Here is a 15801-nt window from a genome sequence, read left to right on the forward strand (position 1 = left end):
GACAGAGGAAAAAAATGAGGATGTTGGGTAATGTAAGATAATAGATGCCCCACTGAAAATACAGTGAGTAACTTCTCATGCAACCATCTGTGCCCCAACTTGCTTAGCAGGAAACTGGCATTTATAAAAGGATTTACTCCATTTACTGAGGATTGTCCACAAGGTGCTTGCATTTATGCTGTCATATGTGTCTCTGGCTTCTATCTGTTATTCACTCAGCTAGCATTGTCAAAATCTCTTGGTTTGAAATAAGTTGCTTCAGTGAGATCAGAGAGAGGATCTATGCTTCCCCAACTCCTTTCATTCACGCAGTCAGAAGCTCTTGTTAATTGCATATAACCTCAGTTCACATGCCAGCTCCAAATGATGCAGAATGACAGCTTGCGCCACAGTGTTGAGAAAAAATGGTGAGACCAGGTCTTGACTCAGCAGAAAAAAGAACTCCATGCAAGACTGATGTCTTCTGTTGGCCTGGGGTCAGCGTGATCGCATCTTAGAATCACCTGCTTGCATGTCTATCACCCCACACTATAAGCAGTAATTAGATTGTATTTCTGTTCCTTCAGAAGGTAACGTTTATTGTGATGACTGAAATACCACTCCTAGTCACTGCCATGTTCCTCTCTACCCAACATTCTGCCTCTGAATGGAAACCAAAGGCTATTCTAAACTCCTTCATCAGCTCCATATTTTTCTAAAAAGCCTGTTACAAATTTCTATCAATAAGTAATATCCCATCCAGCCATAAAAAAAGAATGAAATCTTTCCATTTGGAACAATGTGTATGGGTCTAAAGAGTATAATGCTAAGCAAAATAAGTCCGCTGGAGAAAGACAAATACCATATGATTTCACTCACATATGGAATTTAAGAGACAAAACAAAGAAGCAAAGGAAAAAAAAAGAGACAACCAAGAAACAGACTCTTAACTATAGAGAACAAATACGGTTAACCCAGGGGAGGTAGGTGGGAGAATGCATAAAACAGGTGAAGGGGATTAAGAGCACATTTATTTTGATGAGCACGGAGTGAGATATGGAGCTGCTGAATCACTGTGTTGCATACCTGAAGCTAATATAACTGTGTATTAGTTACACTGGAATTAAAATGTTTTAAGTACATATGCTTGAAAAAAAAGAATTAATACACCTATATTTCTAATCTTTTGGCTTCTCTTAGAGTAACATGTTACAGAAAATAAAATAATTCTAGTACTTGATTTTTAAAAACCTCCTTCAAACCTCAGATATATCACATAATTTTGTAACTTAATTAGCAGCTTAAATACTATACTGTATTAATATACAAGCAAAAACTAATTACTAAGTTAAGTAATATATGTGTATTTATTTTATGTGGGTATGTGCATACATTTATATATATGAATTAAAATGCTTTGTTAAACAGCCATTTATTTACAGTTTATTAAACAATGTTAGTAAACTTAGAATATGACTTTCCTTTATATAAACTGTTTCTTGGATTTTTCTTTTCCTCATACTTGCATACATTATGATTTTTTTTCAGTTTGCCACTATTAAGAAAAATAAAAAATACCCAAGTCAGCCATTTTTTGCTTTTTAAGAACTCCAGGAGATGAAATTAAAATGAGTAACATAAGATGTGTGAATCTTTCTTCTTCTTCTTCTTCTTCTTCTTCTTCTTCTTCTTCTTCTTCTTCTTCTTCTTCTTTTTCTTCTTTCTTTCTTTCTTTCTTTCTTTCTTTCTTTCTTTCTTTCTTTTTTAACGTGTGAATCTTTCAAAGTTTGTTAAAAGTAACTCTGTTCACCATAGAAGTGAGTAATTAAGTCTTGGCATCATTTAATGTGATTGAATTGGTTAGTTAATAGCAAAGAAAGTCACTGATCCCTGGCAAACTCCAGTCACCCCCAAACTGCTTCTTCTCTACAAACATTTACTCCATTAATCATTCATTGAGTGTCTGTTTTATATCCAGAGCACTTTGGCTGATTTAAGTAATTCTATACCATGGCATTGTGAGGTTAAGAAACTTCTAATCCATTCAAGGGAAAGGGTCATGTAACAGAAAAAGGAAGATATTATGAAAAAAAAAAAGTTGCCATCTAACCACTAATTTGTTCTATAAACCCTGAGATTTTCCTTTACTCTGTTGTCTCCTTTATCTGTCTTCATATCTTCATTTAATCACCAAGCCTTGTTGACTCAAACAGCTATATATTTCATAAACCCATCCACATCACCTTATGTAAGTTTCCATTGCTCTGTTCTTATATTCTTTACACTGAACTCTTTGAGGACACTTTTGTATGTCACTCACAGACATTGATAGTATACATAAGGCACAGTAGGTTTTTCAGCAAATTATATACAAATATATATTTGAAGATGAGGCACGGTAGAGGAAAGGCTTGAAAATAAAGCTTAGGAGGGGCGCCTGGGTGGCTCAGTCGGTTGAGCGTCCGACTTCAGCTCAGGTCACGATCTCACGTTCCGTGAGTTCGAGCCCCACGTCGGGCTCTGGGCTGATGGCTCAGAGCCTGGAGCCTGCTTCCGGTTCTGTGTCTCCCTCTCTCTCTGCCCCTCCCCCGTTCATGCTCTGTCTCTCTGTCTCAGAATAAGTAAACGTTAAAAAAATTAAAAAGAAAAAAAGAAAATAAAGCTAAGGAAATGCAGGCAACATTTTTTTTTTGCACCTACTGGTTCCCAGGACCTGGGCGCATACTAAATAAACTTTCTCAGTATCTTTGAAGGGATAGTCAACTTTGTCAACAAACGAACTGACTTCCAATAGTCTTTAAATCACAAAATTGCAAAGTAACAAGGTAGGGATCCAAACTCGTGTCTCTACAAATTACTCTCCCATTAAGTATTGCCTAAGTTATTTTACTTTTATCCTAAAGAAAATGGGGAGCTAATAAAGATTTTTGAGTCAGGAAAAGCATGGTAATAGTTGTATGAAAATTTGATATGGCAACAGTGTGCATGATTTTGAACAGAGACACTGAATTCAGGGAGCTACAAGGCTAAATCAGTGACTAAGAGGATTGGAAATAGTGTCCAGGTCAGAGTAGAGCCAGTGGAGATTAAAGAAAGGAATAACTTTTGCCGTAAATTATATTGCAGCTTATGATATATTTATGAGAAATTGCTGGTTCTTTTTCCACTGCATAGGAAGAAAATATTTCTTAAAGAAAAGAATCACCTTCTAGAAAACACAGGTCGAGTACAAACTTGAGGGCATTTCAAAAAATTCATGGTGTCGTTTTTCTAGTTTAAGAAACGTGCTGCAATGCCAGGCCAATTTCTAATAGTGCCGTAGCTCTTCTTCTGCGTCTCGGAGCAATCCATGAAAGTACCTGTAGGCAAAGGAACTTAAAGGCTTGGTGTTTGTAATTTCATCAACCTACGACAACCCTCTCAGCAAACTAGAAGGAAATGCAAGTTAGAAAAATGGAAAGGTAGGCTCCTGGAGGAGATGCTCCATAGGTGTCTGGGAAGAACTACTGAGTAGGGCACAGCCAGCAGGCAGTTGTTGCAAGCCTCAAAAAACACATCTCAAATAAAAGGTTTATCAAGAGTTGTTTATAAGTCAAGTCATCATGAGTTCCAGTACCTTTTCGTAGGGAAAGTGCTCATTGCTAGGCTGTAGATGGTCTCAATAAGAATGGGAGTCAAAAAGCTATGAGTTAGATGATGTAATTATAAGATAGGAGCCAAAAATTCCAGGCAGAGGAGATACAGTCTTCAATACAATCAAAGCACTTATGAAAAGAATAGAAGAAACACCTTTCGTAATGCTACGTGGCCAGAGAAGGGTGAATGCTATACTTTACCGCTTAGGGTATCTAAGACTCATTCAAATTAAATGATGAAATTTTGTCCCCATTTTACATTACTAGAAACTCTTCTGATACAAAAGCATAACTCTGTAAATATACTAAAAACCATTGACATGTAGATTTTAAATGCCCAAACTTTATGGGTTATAACATATTTCAATAAAGTTTTTTAAAAAAGGGCAAACAACAACTGAATCAGACCAAAGATATATAAAAACACATGACAAAAAAGTCACAGAAAAACAACTGAAAGTTTGTGAGAAAACTTGGTGTTACAATAAGAGAAATTTTCATGTGAGAATTAGTTTCAGGAGAAATAAGAGAGATACATATTTATAGCCAAGAAGAGACAGATTATGTGTACTGAAAGATTCATGTCAGGATTACGCCTAATAACAGATAATTAGGAACAACCTAAATGTTCAAAACTGAAAAAATAAGTAAGGATATTACTATACATATAACCAAATGCCTTCTCGGAGTTAGTCCCCAAGACTATCCTCGCTTCTGATACCAACTGTAAATTCAGGGTTTCCAGAACTAAGCTTGCATTTAGTAATTCATTAGACAGTCTCCCAAAACTGATGGCGAAAGCTGTTTTTCTGGTAGTTATCGTTTGTTATAGGGCAAGGAAATGTATCAAAATAAGCCAAAGGAAAAGATACATAGAGCAGGGTCTGTAGAGGTTGCAAACACAAGCTTTTGTTGTCTTTAGAATGTGTTAACCTCCTGGAATTGATCTGTGATGATATATAAGCAATAATGCCACAGGAAGCTCATCTGAACATCAGTGTCCAGAGTTTTGGGGGGACTTATTTGGTAAGCATCATTGATCAACTGATTGCCCAGACGGTGTTTCTTGGTCAGTACCCATTCTATGATTATGGGATGTGGCCAGCCCCACTCAAAGATCTAGTGTGAGTAGCCCCCACACTAAACTAAGACATTCCTGTCATATCTGATATCAGTTACCTTCCAGAAGCTGAGGACAACGGCCAGACTGATTTCTCTTTGCCGAATCCAATTCTTTGCTACATGATGATGAATTAGGAATCCAGGGTGTAAGATGCAACTAATATGAAATAATTACAAATAATCTGTGAAAACCATAAAAGCAACAACACAAAATGGTGGCTATGTGGATGTTGCCAATACTTTTGAGGAAAGGAAATAGTTTACTCTCCTCCATTATTACATGAAATCAAGGTCACTAAACTTTCATCTTCAGCTCAAATAAAAGCACAAAGAGAATGACTCTTCCAGACGGTCAATTCAAAAGACTGAATTTACAGGAGCAGAAGAAAGAAGTACAAAATTGAGATTCTCCTGTAGCAAATTGACCTTGACTCTTTTGTCTGTGAAAAGTTATTATTATTAGTGGTGGGCAGGATTTGTATCTATGAACCCCGTAGGATATTCTGCAAGTGAAAGACAATTTGGTACATCTCTTTTGGGACCTGCAATGGAAATGAAGTAGAAAAAATAAGTTTTTGCTCTCTTGCTGCCTAACTAAATGTCAAAATAAGAACCTGGAACTGTATTAATTCATTATATGCATTTTCAAGAAGTTCACAAATAGTGGGCTGAGTGATATGGATTTTTTACATTCAGTAGAATTGTGTTAAAAGAGAAATAATAGCTATTCAAATGTGCAGTGATTACATTTTCGCAAAACATAATTTTCCACCAGAAAAACCAATACTCTAAATCATTTTTGCAGGGGATGAGGAAGACAGAGCAGAGTAAGTGTCAACATGAGCTTTGTTCTCCAATCACTCTCAAATTATGTTATTTAAATTTTCTAACATCATTCACAATTTTATTATCAAGGCTCTTTTTTCTTGTCCCATTCATCAAATTTAAGTTTATGTGAAAAATGTGATCTATCTCATAGTGTGATAGATCTATCTTAAGTAGAAAATGTACTCTATCTAAAAGGGAGATAATTTTGTGTGTGTCCTATTAAAACTTGTAAAATTTCACTCCAAATGCTAACACTTCAAATGTGGGGTTGTTTCTCAGCGCATATTTGATTTCACCCATCTATGTGAATCCGGCTACCATTACTGTTTTTTCTCTTCTCCTTGATCCACTAATTTTAATTATGTAGCATCAAAGAAAAAAGGTCTGCATATGTCTCTAAGATATTTTATTTAAAAATTTAGTTTTCAAGGACTAGTATAAATGTCTGTACTTAACTTTGCCAACAGTGGATTACTTCCAGATGCATCCTTCAATAGCATCATGTAAACATAAACTTTCTTCTCATAGTCATTACAGCTAGCATTTATTGGACATTTACTATGGCAAACATTGAGCAAATATAGTACATGAAATATCTTGTTAAACTGTCACCAAAAACAAATGAGCTAGATATTGTTATTATCTTCTTTTTATGAGGAACAGAGGCACAGAGGTTTATATTTGAAACCCAAGTCATCTGAATCCAGAGTCTGTGTTCTTGACTACATTATGTCCATCCATTTAGCATAATGCTATATATAAAAAGGGCTCTTGCTAGAAGCACAGTGAAGTGAAATTGAAATTCAAGGTTAGTGAAGGACCCTTTTATTTTGGTAAGTCAGTTCTTCATAGGAAAACAAGAAAAAAAAAAAACCACCTTAGTTTGTGATTTTAATCACAGACGTCCGTCATTTCTCCAAGGATGACTAGGATTTGCCCAGATAATATTTACTGAATATCTACCAGGTAAGAATTATACAGTATTGGGGAATATTGAATTCTCATGATTACCAGAGGGAAGAGGCCCAGGAATTTCAGAACTTTCCCAAGTTTGCATGCAAAAATTTGACTTTAATATATATGTGTACTTTTCTGAATAGGATGCTAAGAGCTGTCGTCAGAGTTTCCAAGAATTAATGGCATTGCCCATAGGATTCACAACCACTGTCCTGGGGGATGTGGGCCAAAGAAGACTGGGTTTGGACCTGGCCATTCGGCTCCAGGTGAGAAGAATCTTCTTAACATATGTGTACTGAGCCAGCACATTAATATCCAGGGCCCACATGGGGTGGGGGTTTCAAACTCTGTAGTGTTTATAACATATGATTTTTGCCCAGAGCCCCTTTGGACAAATGAAGATTCCAGAGACTTGAGTCCAGCCAACTTTCTCTTTCCACTCAGAAGACTCATCTAGTAGTAAGTACAACTATAACCCCAGGAATGATCATCTGACAGGACAGCCACAGGCATCAGCACAGTTAGCACTGATGATACCATAGTTTTATTTTGTATTTTTACCTATAGCAGAACCTGCTCAGTGTGTTGAAGAAAACTTAATAATAAAATCCGCTGTCAGCCTAGAAAATCCTTTCCTCAACTGTGGCTGAGAAAGAAAACAATCAAATCAGACTGAGATGTACATCACAGGTAATCTGCTAATGACATTATAAAGACAGGACAATCCCATCCTTGCTATGCTACCACACAGACATGATCCATTATGCACGTGTTCTCAAGATTCATTTGTCTTCTTGGAATAAGACGTGACAGAACTTCTGGCTGCACATTCTTTCACAGTTCATCTCCAATTCACCTGGTTGATTGGGGTAGCCATCTGGGCTAGCTAACTGCTTTCAACTGAAGAGGTAATAAAATTTCTGTATCTCTTTGACAAGCAGGTGGTTACAGCTTGGAGAAGGCCTCGAGGCTAAGATTCTGTTGGCAAGAAGATAAGGACTCCAGCTTCCCTTATGTTTACATTTCAAAGAGAGAGAGAGACCCTAGGCCTTTAAGGAGAACTTTCCTAGACTCTAAGACTAGTTTACTTATCCCTTAAAAACGCTTATGGACACAATCAAGTGGACACAGAAAGAATTTACAAATACTAGGTTTCTCAAGGACATGTTCTAAGAAAGGGGGTGGAGAACACTTCTTTTTGACTTGTGGCATCAGGGAAAAATATTTAAAAAAAATATTTTACCTTTATAATATTAACATAATTTCTTTCCAGAATTACAGTGTAAGGAAAAGGTGGGGCATTGGCTTCACATGTGACCTTTACTTACACCGTCCCCCAGAGAGTGCTTGTGGGTGCAAAAGTGGGGGAGGGGCTAAGGGAAGGCCTGGGAGAGACTCTCAAGCATGCTCCACGCCCAGCACAGAGATTGATCCAGTACTTGATCCCATGATCCTGAGATTGTGACCTGAGCCAAAATCAAGAGTTAGATGCTTAACCAACTGAGCCGCTCAGGCGCCCCACATGGGATCATTAAAACGAGATTTTTCCCCCCATCCTTTGAGATAACAGTTTTTTTTTTTTCAACGTTTATTTATTTTTGGGACAGAGAGAGACAGAGCATGAACGGGGGAGGGGCAGAGAAAGAGGGAGACACAGAATCGGAAACAGGCTCCAGGCTCTGAGCCATCAGCCCAGAGCCTGATGCGGGGCTGGAACTCACGGACCGCAAGATCGTGACCTGGCTGAAGTCGGACGCTTAACCGACTGCGCCACCCAGGCGCCCCGAGATAACAGTTTTAAGAGCTAATGGATTCAGTCTATGTTTCTGGTTATGTTCTACAGAAAGGAGATTTGGAGATGGAAATTCATGCTCAGGGCATTTAATGGGGAATTCTTAGACTCAACACCTGTGGAGAAATGATGGCAGCAAGTTCCAGCAAAGGGAGGGAGTGAGCATTAGTTAGCTCTGTGGCCTAGAAGGCCCTGCATATTTGCAGAGCATTGAGGCAAGGAGGGTGGGCTTTTCCAAGGGGACTTACATTAACTGGCTGTATGTTGACTGCCCCTGGGAAGGCAGTGTTACCCTGGCAGAGGTCGTTCTCTTCTAAAAAGGACAATTCCCAGAGGATTCAGCCACCAACCATTTGGAGAGATAAGTGTTTCTGTTCCAAAGAGAGGGGCGGGGACCTGGGTGGCACATCACATCCATTACAGTGTCTGACTTTTCTTTAAATCTAAACTCTACTCTATTTCAACACCATTCTTATAAATAGTGTGAGTCAGTGTGTGGGTGAACAATTTTAGAGCAAAGAATTACCAGAGGATTTGTGAATAGTCTCTGTGTACTTAAGGAATAAATGCAGGAAAAAATAGGGTTAGCCTGTTTGAAAACCAGGCTACCTAGATTCAGCTGCCAAGTGTGCATCTTCCAAACTCTGCCTCCTTCCTTTCTCCCATCTCTCCTAAGGAGGCCAGGAGGCTCAGCCTGGACATTTACAAATCTCCTTTGTGGAAAATCCATTACTCTCAGTGCCCTGAGTGAACATTATCAGGATTAAATCCCTGGTTTGGCATGGTTGTGGAGGGTTTTTTAAATAATAAAGCATCACATGTGATAAATAGCAATGTATACTTTAATTATGTAGTTGCCAAGTCTAATTATATGTATCGTGCAGCAACTTAATAAATGGGTTCTCTCAAAGAAGGTTACACTATGTATATAGCATTACTTCAGTGCCTGTGAAAGAAAACTTTCCTGCCTAAGCCCTTCACTAATTTGTAGCTATGCAAATAGTAAAAATGAAAAAAAAAATAGGCTATCTAAGACACTCACTACTGAAAAGCCTTCGATGGCTGTCTTTAGGCTGCAAAAAAAGTCCCAGCTCTTATGAATAGCTTACAAGGCTGCCAGTCTTAGACCCAAGCAAGGGGAACCCCTGCCCATGTCCGTGAGCTTTAGAGGATATCCTGTGACTCTCCTCTGGCTTTCCCACAGGAAGGCAGTCTTTGGGGCCAAGGAGATATGCCTACTTATAGTCCTTGCTCCTGCATGCCCTGCTTTTCAGCTCTTGCTTTACAACCTCTTGCCCAATGGTGACCTGTTTTCGGGGACCAGGCAAGGCCTGACCGGGGTCAGCACTTCATGCAGGCCTTACAACTTGTAAACCTTTGAATATATGATCTGTAAATCTTCATTTGTATTCTTTCCTCATGTTTCACAAATGCTGAAGTCAGGCCTGGTCCATGACCTAACCCCTAATTTTTACTTCAGCCCCATCTTTATTCAACCCAGTCTCTTCCCTTGTAATGTGCACTTGGAACATACTTAGCATACTTAACTATTGACAGTTTCCCAAACAAATCAATCTGTTTCTTATCTCTCCGTGTTTGCAGTTGCCTCTGTGAGTAATTTTCTTTCCATTGACTATCCCATGCCCCCAACTCTATTCTGCCTTGTCTACCTGGCCTATTTTCACAGAAGAGGCAGTTTAAATATTGCTATTTGGTGAATCTTTCCCTTGTGTCCCTGTTCTTGGTTCTCCCTCACCCAGCTGCACTTACATACTCATTTCTCTCTAATCTAGATTAAAAATATTGGCATCAATGAAACTATATCCTAGTTGTTAGTTGAGGATAGGAACCATTTCTTAGACATCCTTCTAACAACAGAGTCTATCATTGTATTTCATGAAGAGTAAACACTTCAAAAACATTTGCTGAATGAGCGTATCTATAAACTATTCAGTAACATGATGTTAGCATTCTTAAAAATGAGAAAAAATAGGTCACAGAAGTATTATCGTGTGAGTTTGAATGTTAAACACACTCTCTCCCTAATTTTAATAGTTCTAGGTTGATGAGTATCTGGATTTGATATATACAACTCATATGCATAAGTAGCTGTTGAGGCATAGATAGTTAAATTACTAAGTCCAAAGAGATAAAACTTATAGCAATGACTCAAGGAAAGAGTTAGTGTTTATTTTATTCTATGAACAGAGACCAGTGGTGAAAGAGTTTTGTGGAGTTTTCTTTGATGAAGTAAAAATACTTGTTCTTCATTACTTTCCTGAGGGTGTGAGGGATTAAGTACACAGTGAGTACAAAAGGAGGTTGGGGGATATACAGTGCGAATGGAATTGAATGATTCTATTTCATGGCTGCCCAAGATAATGCTTAACACCTCACACATTTAGAGAGTGTCGTCTACGTTTCTTCTACAACCTTGTATCATTTCCTTAGAGAAATTGCAAGCTTATTGCCTCAGACCTACCTATTACACAAAGCTCGATCGATACAGACAATTCATGTGCTTAGATAGTTCATTCCGGGGAGAAAAAGAAGGATGCTGCTGTAAAAATGGTGTCATTGTTTCCTATAAGAGTAATAATAATAATAATAATAATAATACAATAGGGCAATAATGCTGAAGTTTTTACATACGTATAATTTAATCTCCTCTAAGTTACAATTTGTATGAAAGTCTTCTCAATTATGTTTAAATTTAAGAAATAGGAAACACTCAGGGGTACCTGGGTGGCTCAGTCGGTTAAGCATCCAACTTCGGCTCAGGTCATGATCTTATGGTTCATGAATTCAAGCCTCGCATTGGGCTCTGTACAGACAGCTCAGAGCCTGGAGCCTGCTTCAGATTCTGTGTCTCCCTCTCTCTGCCCCTCTCCTCCTCTCATGCTCTCTCTCTCCCCCTGTCTCTCAAAGATAAATAAACATTAAAATTTAAGAAAAATGTAAGAAAAGAAATAGGAAACACAGTAACTATCACCAATCACACACACACCTTGTCCAACTACCTATCTAGTCATCGATTGACCAATAGTATTAATATAACAATAATATCCTCTTCAATATTCCTATTTTTATTTCACAATACAAAATGTAAAATAATAAAAAATTCATTACAATCATAAATTTAAGAATGGCTTTATTTTTTATATCTTCATTGGCACCTTTGAAAATAAACCTTTGGTAAAACTGGATACATGACAATTTTTGAAATAGGAAAGAGACTATCTTGCTGCCTTCCTTTACTTTCTATCATTTTATATTTTATAGATGAAAAAAACCTATGACTTGAAGAGATTAGTAACTTGCCCAGATTCACAACTAGAAAGCTTTAGGTCCAGCAGAATTTAAACCTAGGAGGTGGACTCAGGATCTTGCCCTCTGAACTGCAATGATATACACACACCACAGAGTTGAAGCTATAAGTCATTCATAAAATATAAGAAGATGCTCATTAGAAGTGTTAACAATCCAGTATTATGAAACTGAGCACATGCATTAGAGGTGCAGAGATGTTCTGATTTTAAGAAGCAAAGATCAGGGGTACCTGGGTGGCCAGGTCGGTTAAGTGTCCAACTTCAGCTCATGGTTTGTGGGTTCGAGCCCCACATCGGGCTCCGTGTTGAGAGCCTGGGCTCCGTGCTGAGAGCTCCAGCTCAGAGCCTGGAGCCTGCTTCAGATTCTGTGTCTCCCTCTCTCTCTGCCCCTCCCCCACTTGCATTCTGTCTCTGTCTCTCTCAAAAATAAATAAACATTAATTTTTTTTTTTTACAAAAAGAAGAAGCAAAGATTAAATAAATTTCAGGTCTCTTAAATCACTCACTATGTAAATCAAAGTCTGTGGGTGAGATCAAAGTGCAGGAAGCTCATACATACAGGCCTGCTTTGCTCCTTAACTTCACCATTTATAAAACAGGGATCATAATTGCATCTACCTCAAGAGTAGTTGTATCAGATTAGTTAATTCATCTAAAGTACTTAAAACAGTGTCAGCCTCATGAATAACACTCAGTAAATGAAGCTGTTGTTATTGGCATTGTTATTACTAATAGTATGTAGTGATGCTGATTTTTAGAGGTAACACAGTTAAGTGATAAAAACAACAGATTTTGTTTCTGTGTTCTGTCCCTACTTGTGGAATTTTGAACAAGTCTTAGTTTCTTTGAGTTCTAGCTTTTTTCACTTTTCAGGTTGACATAATGAAAGCAATCCCAACCAGTTTTCCAAATGGATTTGAAAAGCAAATAAGAATATTAAAATTTTTTTAAAGAGATAGGTGATATTAATTTTAATAATGTATTTATTAAAACAATTATATCCAAAATATAATTACAACATGTAGAAATAGAAACTACAGAGAAAATTATTAACATGATGCTTTATATTCTTTTTTCATACCAAGTCTTGGAAATCCAATGTGTATTTTACAATTACAGCACATCTCAAGTTGGACCGGCCATATTTTCAGTGGTTGATAATCATGAGTGCGTAGTGGCTACCATCTTGGACAGTGCAGTATCATATTCTATAATCCTCATTATGACCAATGAAATAGATATTATTTTTATTCTTATTTGCGAACGAGAATACGAAGGTTTAGAGACGTTAAGTAACTTGATTGAAATCGCATGACAAATATGTGGCATCAGCAGCATTTCAGATAGGCTTTTTTTCTGGCTCTAAGACCCTTGTTCCTCTCCCTCTAAACACACTGCCTCTCCAAGCTTGCCCCTCCAGCTCAGCTTTACCTAGCTTTAGTCTCATTTTTTTTTTTTAATTTTTTTTTTTTCAACGTTTATTTATTTTGGGGACAGAGAGAGACAGAGCATGAACGGGGGAGGGGCAGAGAGAGAGGGAGACACAGAATCGGAAACAGGCTCCAGGCTCTGAGCCATCAGCCCAGAGCCCGACGTGGGGCTCGAACTCACGGACCAGACCGCGAGATCGTGACCTGGCTGAAGTCGGACGCTTAACCCACTGCGCCACCCAGGCGCCCCTAGTCTCATTTTTTAAAAAATGTTTATTTATTTTGAGAGAGAGAGAGAGAGAGAGAGAGAGAGAGAGAGAGAGAGAGAGAGGGAGAGGGAATCCTTAGCAGGCTCCACACTCAGCATGGAGGCCAACACGGGCCCTGACCCCACGACCACGCCAGGCCGAGATCATGACCTGAGCCAATATCAAAAGTTGGATGCCACCCAGGTGCTCCTAGCCTCCTCATTTTTAACTTTAGTGGGAATTCTGCTACTATAAGGTGATGATGGAGATCAGAGGAAAAAAGGAGTGTATGGCCAGGCTGAAGTTTTTAGCCTCACGAAGCACATCACAAACATTAACTCAAACATATAATCTCATACCCTTCATTGAATCATAATTACAAATATTTTCATGGAAGTCATACTACTGTCACAAGAGTGAATGGGTACTCATGGGAGACTGAGAGAAAAGCCAAATTACCTGCTGCCAATAGGGTGTAAAATTTCTTTAAAGTCTCGTTTTTTTCTCACCTTATTTTGTAGGGAGGGGGGATGATGCTACTTTGCATATACTCCAGTATAGCCATGCTTCTTTTAATATAGAGCTAATGTTTAAAATGACTCAACACAGAGTAAGGTGGGATTTTGAATACCCCTGTGCACTTTCATATGTCTTCGGGTATGTTCTTAACACAGTTTGAGAAGGAATACCTTCCATATGGTCTAAATTTTATCTATGAAACATTCAGATTACCAAAAAGCTTCCAAAGCAGAATGCACTGTTTTTGATACTTCCAAAAATTACTTTAGTTGGATTGTTCATTCATACCAAATAACCATGGGAACATTATTGATAACTTTATTGTATTGCATTCCACTACAAAATGTGACACCTTCTTTTATGGAGACAAAGGGAAATTTTTCTCAGGCCTCGTTTTTAGGAAAATGTCCTAATCTCATTTAATACTGAGGTATTGATGTTAGTTTCCTCTTTGCACTTGTCAAAAGCGACATTTTTGGTCCGCTTCTAGAATCTAGATAGGGCTTTGTGGGATAGGTACACTAGAAATGTTATTTTCCTTACTCTTACTTTTTCAAAAGAATTTTAAACCCATTTTATTTTTTAGAGAAATTTTAAGGTCACAACAAAATTTAGTGGCAGATACAGAGATTTCCTGTGTGCTCTCCCCTCCCATATAGATACAACCTCTCCCACTATCCCTACTAGAGTGCTACATTGGTTATAATCCATGAACCTGCATCAGCACATCATTATCAGCAAAAGTCCATAGTTTACATTAGGATTCATCCTTGGTGTTGTACATCCTGTTTGGGCAAATGTATAATGAAATGTATCTACTAGTAAGGTGTCATATAGAGTAGAAATTATATAGGAATTATTTTGGTTTTCTTTAATGTTTATAATAGTTATTCTTTGGAGTAATATTCTAATTTTCTTTGTATATTGTAAACTTTTTGGTGCCAGCATCCATGCTATTTTCATTTTGGCATCCAGCCTGTACCTTTCATGAAGCCACGACACATAGTTGTTGCTTAATAGGTATTTTCAAAGTGCGTGTAATTTGCCACTAACCACAAGGTACAGGAACAGTGTGATTTCCTCCTTTGTGGCCTTCACATAACTCCAGAAGAGTCATTAAATTAAACCTGGAAACATATAAATGATATGTTTATTAGCTTTATTCATACCTGTATTGACAAGGATGTTATATCAGTATTTAAAGGATCTTGTGTATATTTACTGCTATCATGTCTTCCAGTTCATGTCTAAATTGAATTGAAATAACTCCTGTAACTCCTAAACTACACAGAAAACAACTACAAACATACTTTGTATTAATTTTTAGAGTAAGGGGATTTTCTGATTTTATTAGAGGTTGAAAACCAAGGGGAGGCTGACAGAAATGCATCCATCTAAAAACTTCAATAGCTTATATAATCACCATTTAGCTGAAATATTGTCAAGGACTCACTACATATTTTCAAAAGATTTTAAAAGTGGAGGTGATTATAATGCACTTTGTGATTCCAAAAGAAAGCCTTTGAACATTCAGAACAGATTTTTTTTCTCTTCCCTAGAAGCAAAGGGTTATTAATTTCCCCTCTAAGTTTTGCTTCCTTTTTTTCTCGTGGGTAAAGGCAAAACATGCTAACTATAAATTATCAGCCTCCTGACACGCTCTTATCCTGTTTGCAAAGTTTGAAATATCATTAATTTAAGATCTGATAGCAAAACTGAAGCAAATTTACATAGCAAATGCCAAAATCAATATTAAATTTATGTTCTTTAAAATGCTTTCAGACTTTAACTTTTTAGAAAAGTTAAACTAATAAACTTGTTAATGGAAATATTTCTGTGGAAGATACATTGAGTAGAGCCTATTTTCATTCTTCTTTAACTTGTCATTATTTTGAATAACAATGTTAAGGAGAAATTCAAGAGCAAATACATATTTACATATTTATATCCATATATTTACTG

General features: G+C 37.5%; 1 long non-coding RNA gene across 1 annotated transcript in view; it reads left to right on the forward strand.

Moving 5' to 3' along the window:
- LOC123601502 overlaps positions 1-15801 on the forward strand; it is a 222646-nt gene that overhangs the window by 100494 nt on the left and 106351 nt on the right. The window contains exons 3-4 of the long non-coding RNA XR_006714138.1: positions 6665-6787; positions 6902-6980. This is a non-coding gene — a long non-coding RNA (uncharacterized LOC123601502). The remainder of the gene's footprint in view (positions 1-6664; positions 6788-6901; positions 6981-15801) is intronic.

Source organism: Leopardus geoffroyi, chromosome D1 (genome assembly GCF_018350155.1).
Source record: "Leopardus geoffroyi isolate Oge1 chromosome D1, O.geoffroyi_Oge1_pat1.0, whole genome shotgun sequence".
Lineage (NCBI taxonomy): Eukaryota > Metazoa > Chordata > Mammalia > Carnivora > Felidae > Leopardus > Leopardus geoffroyi.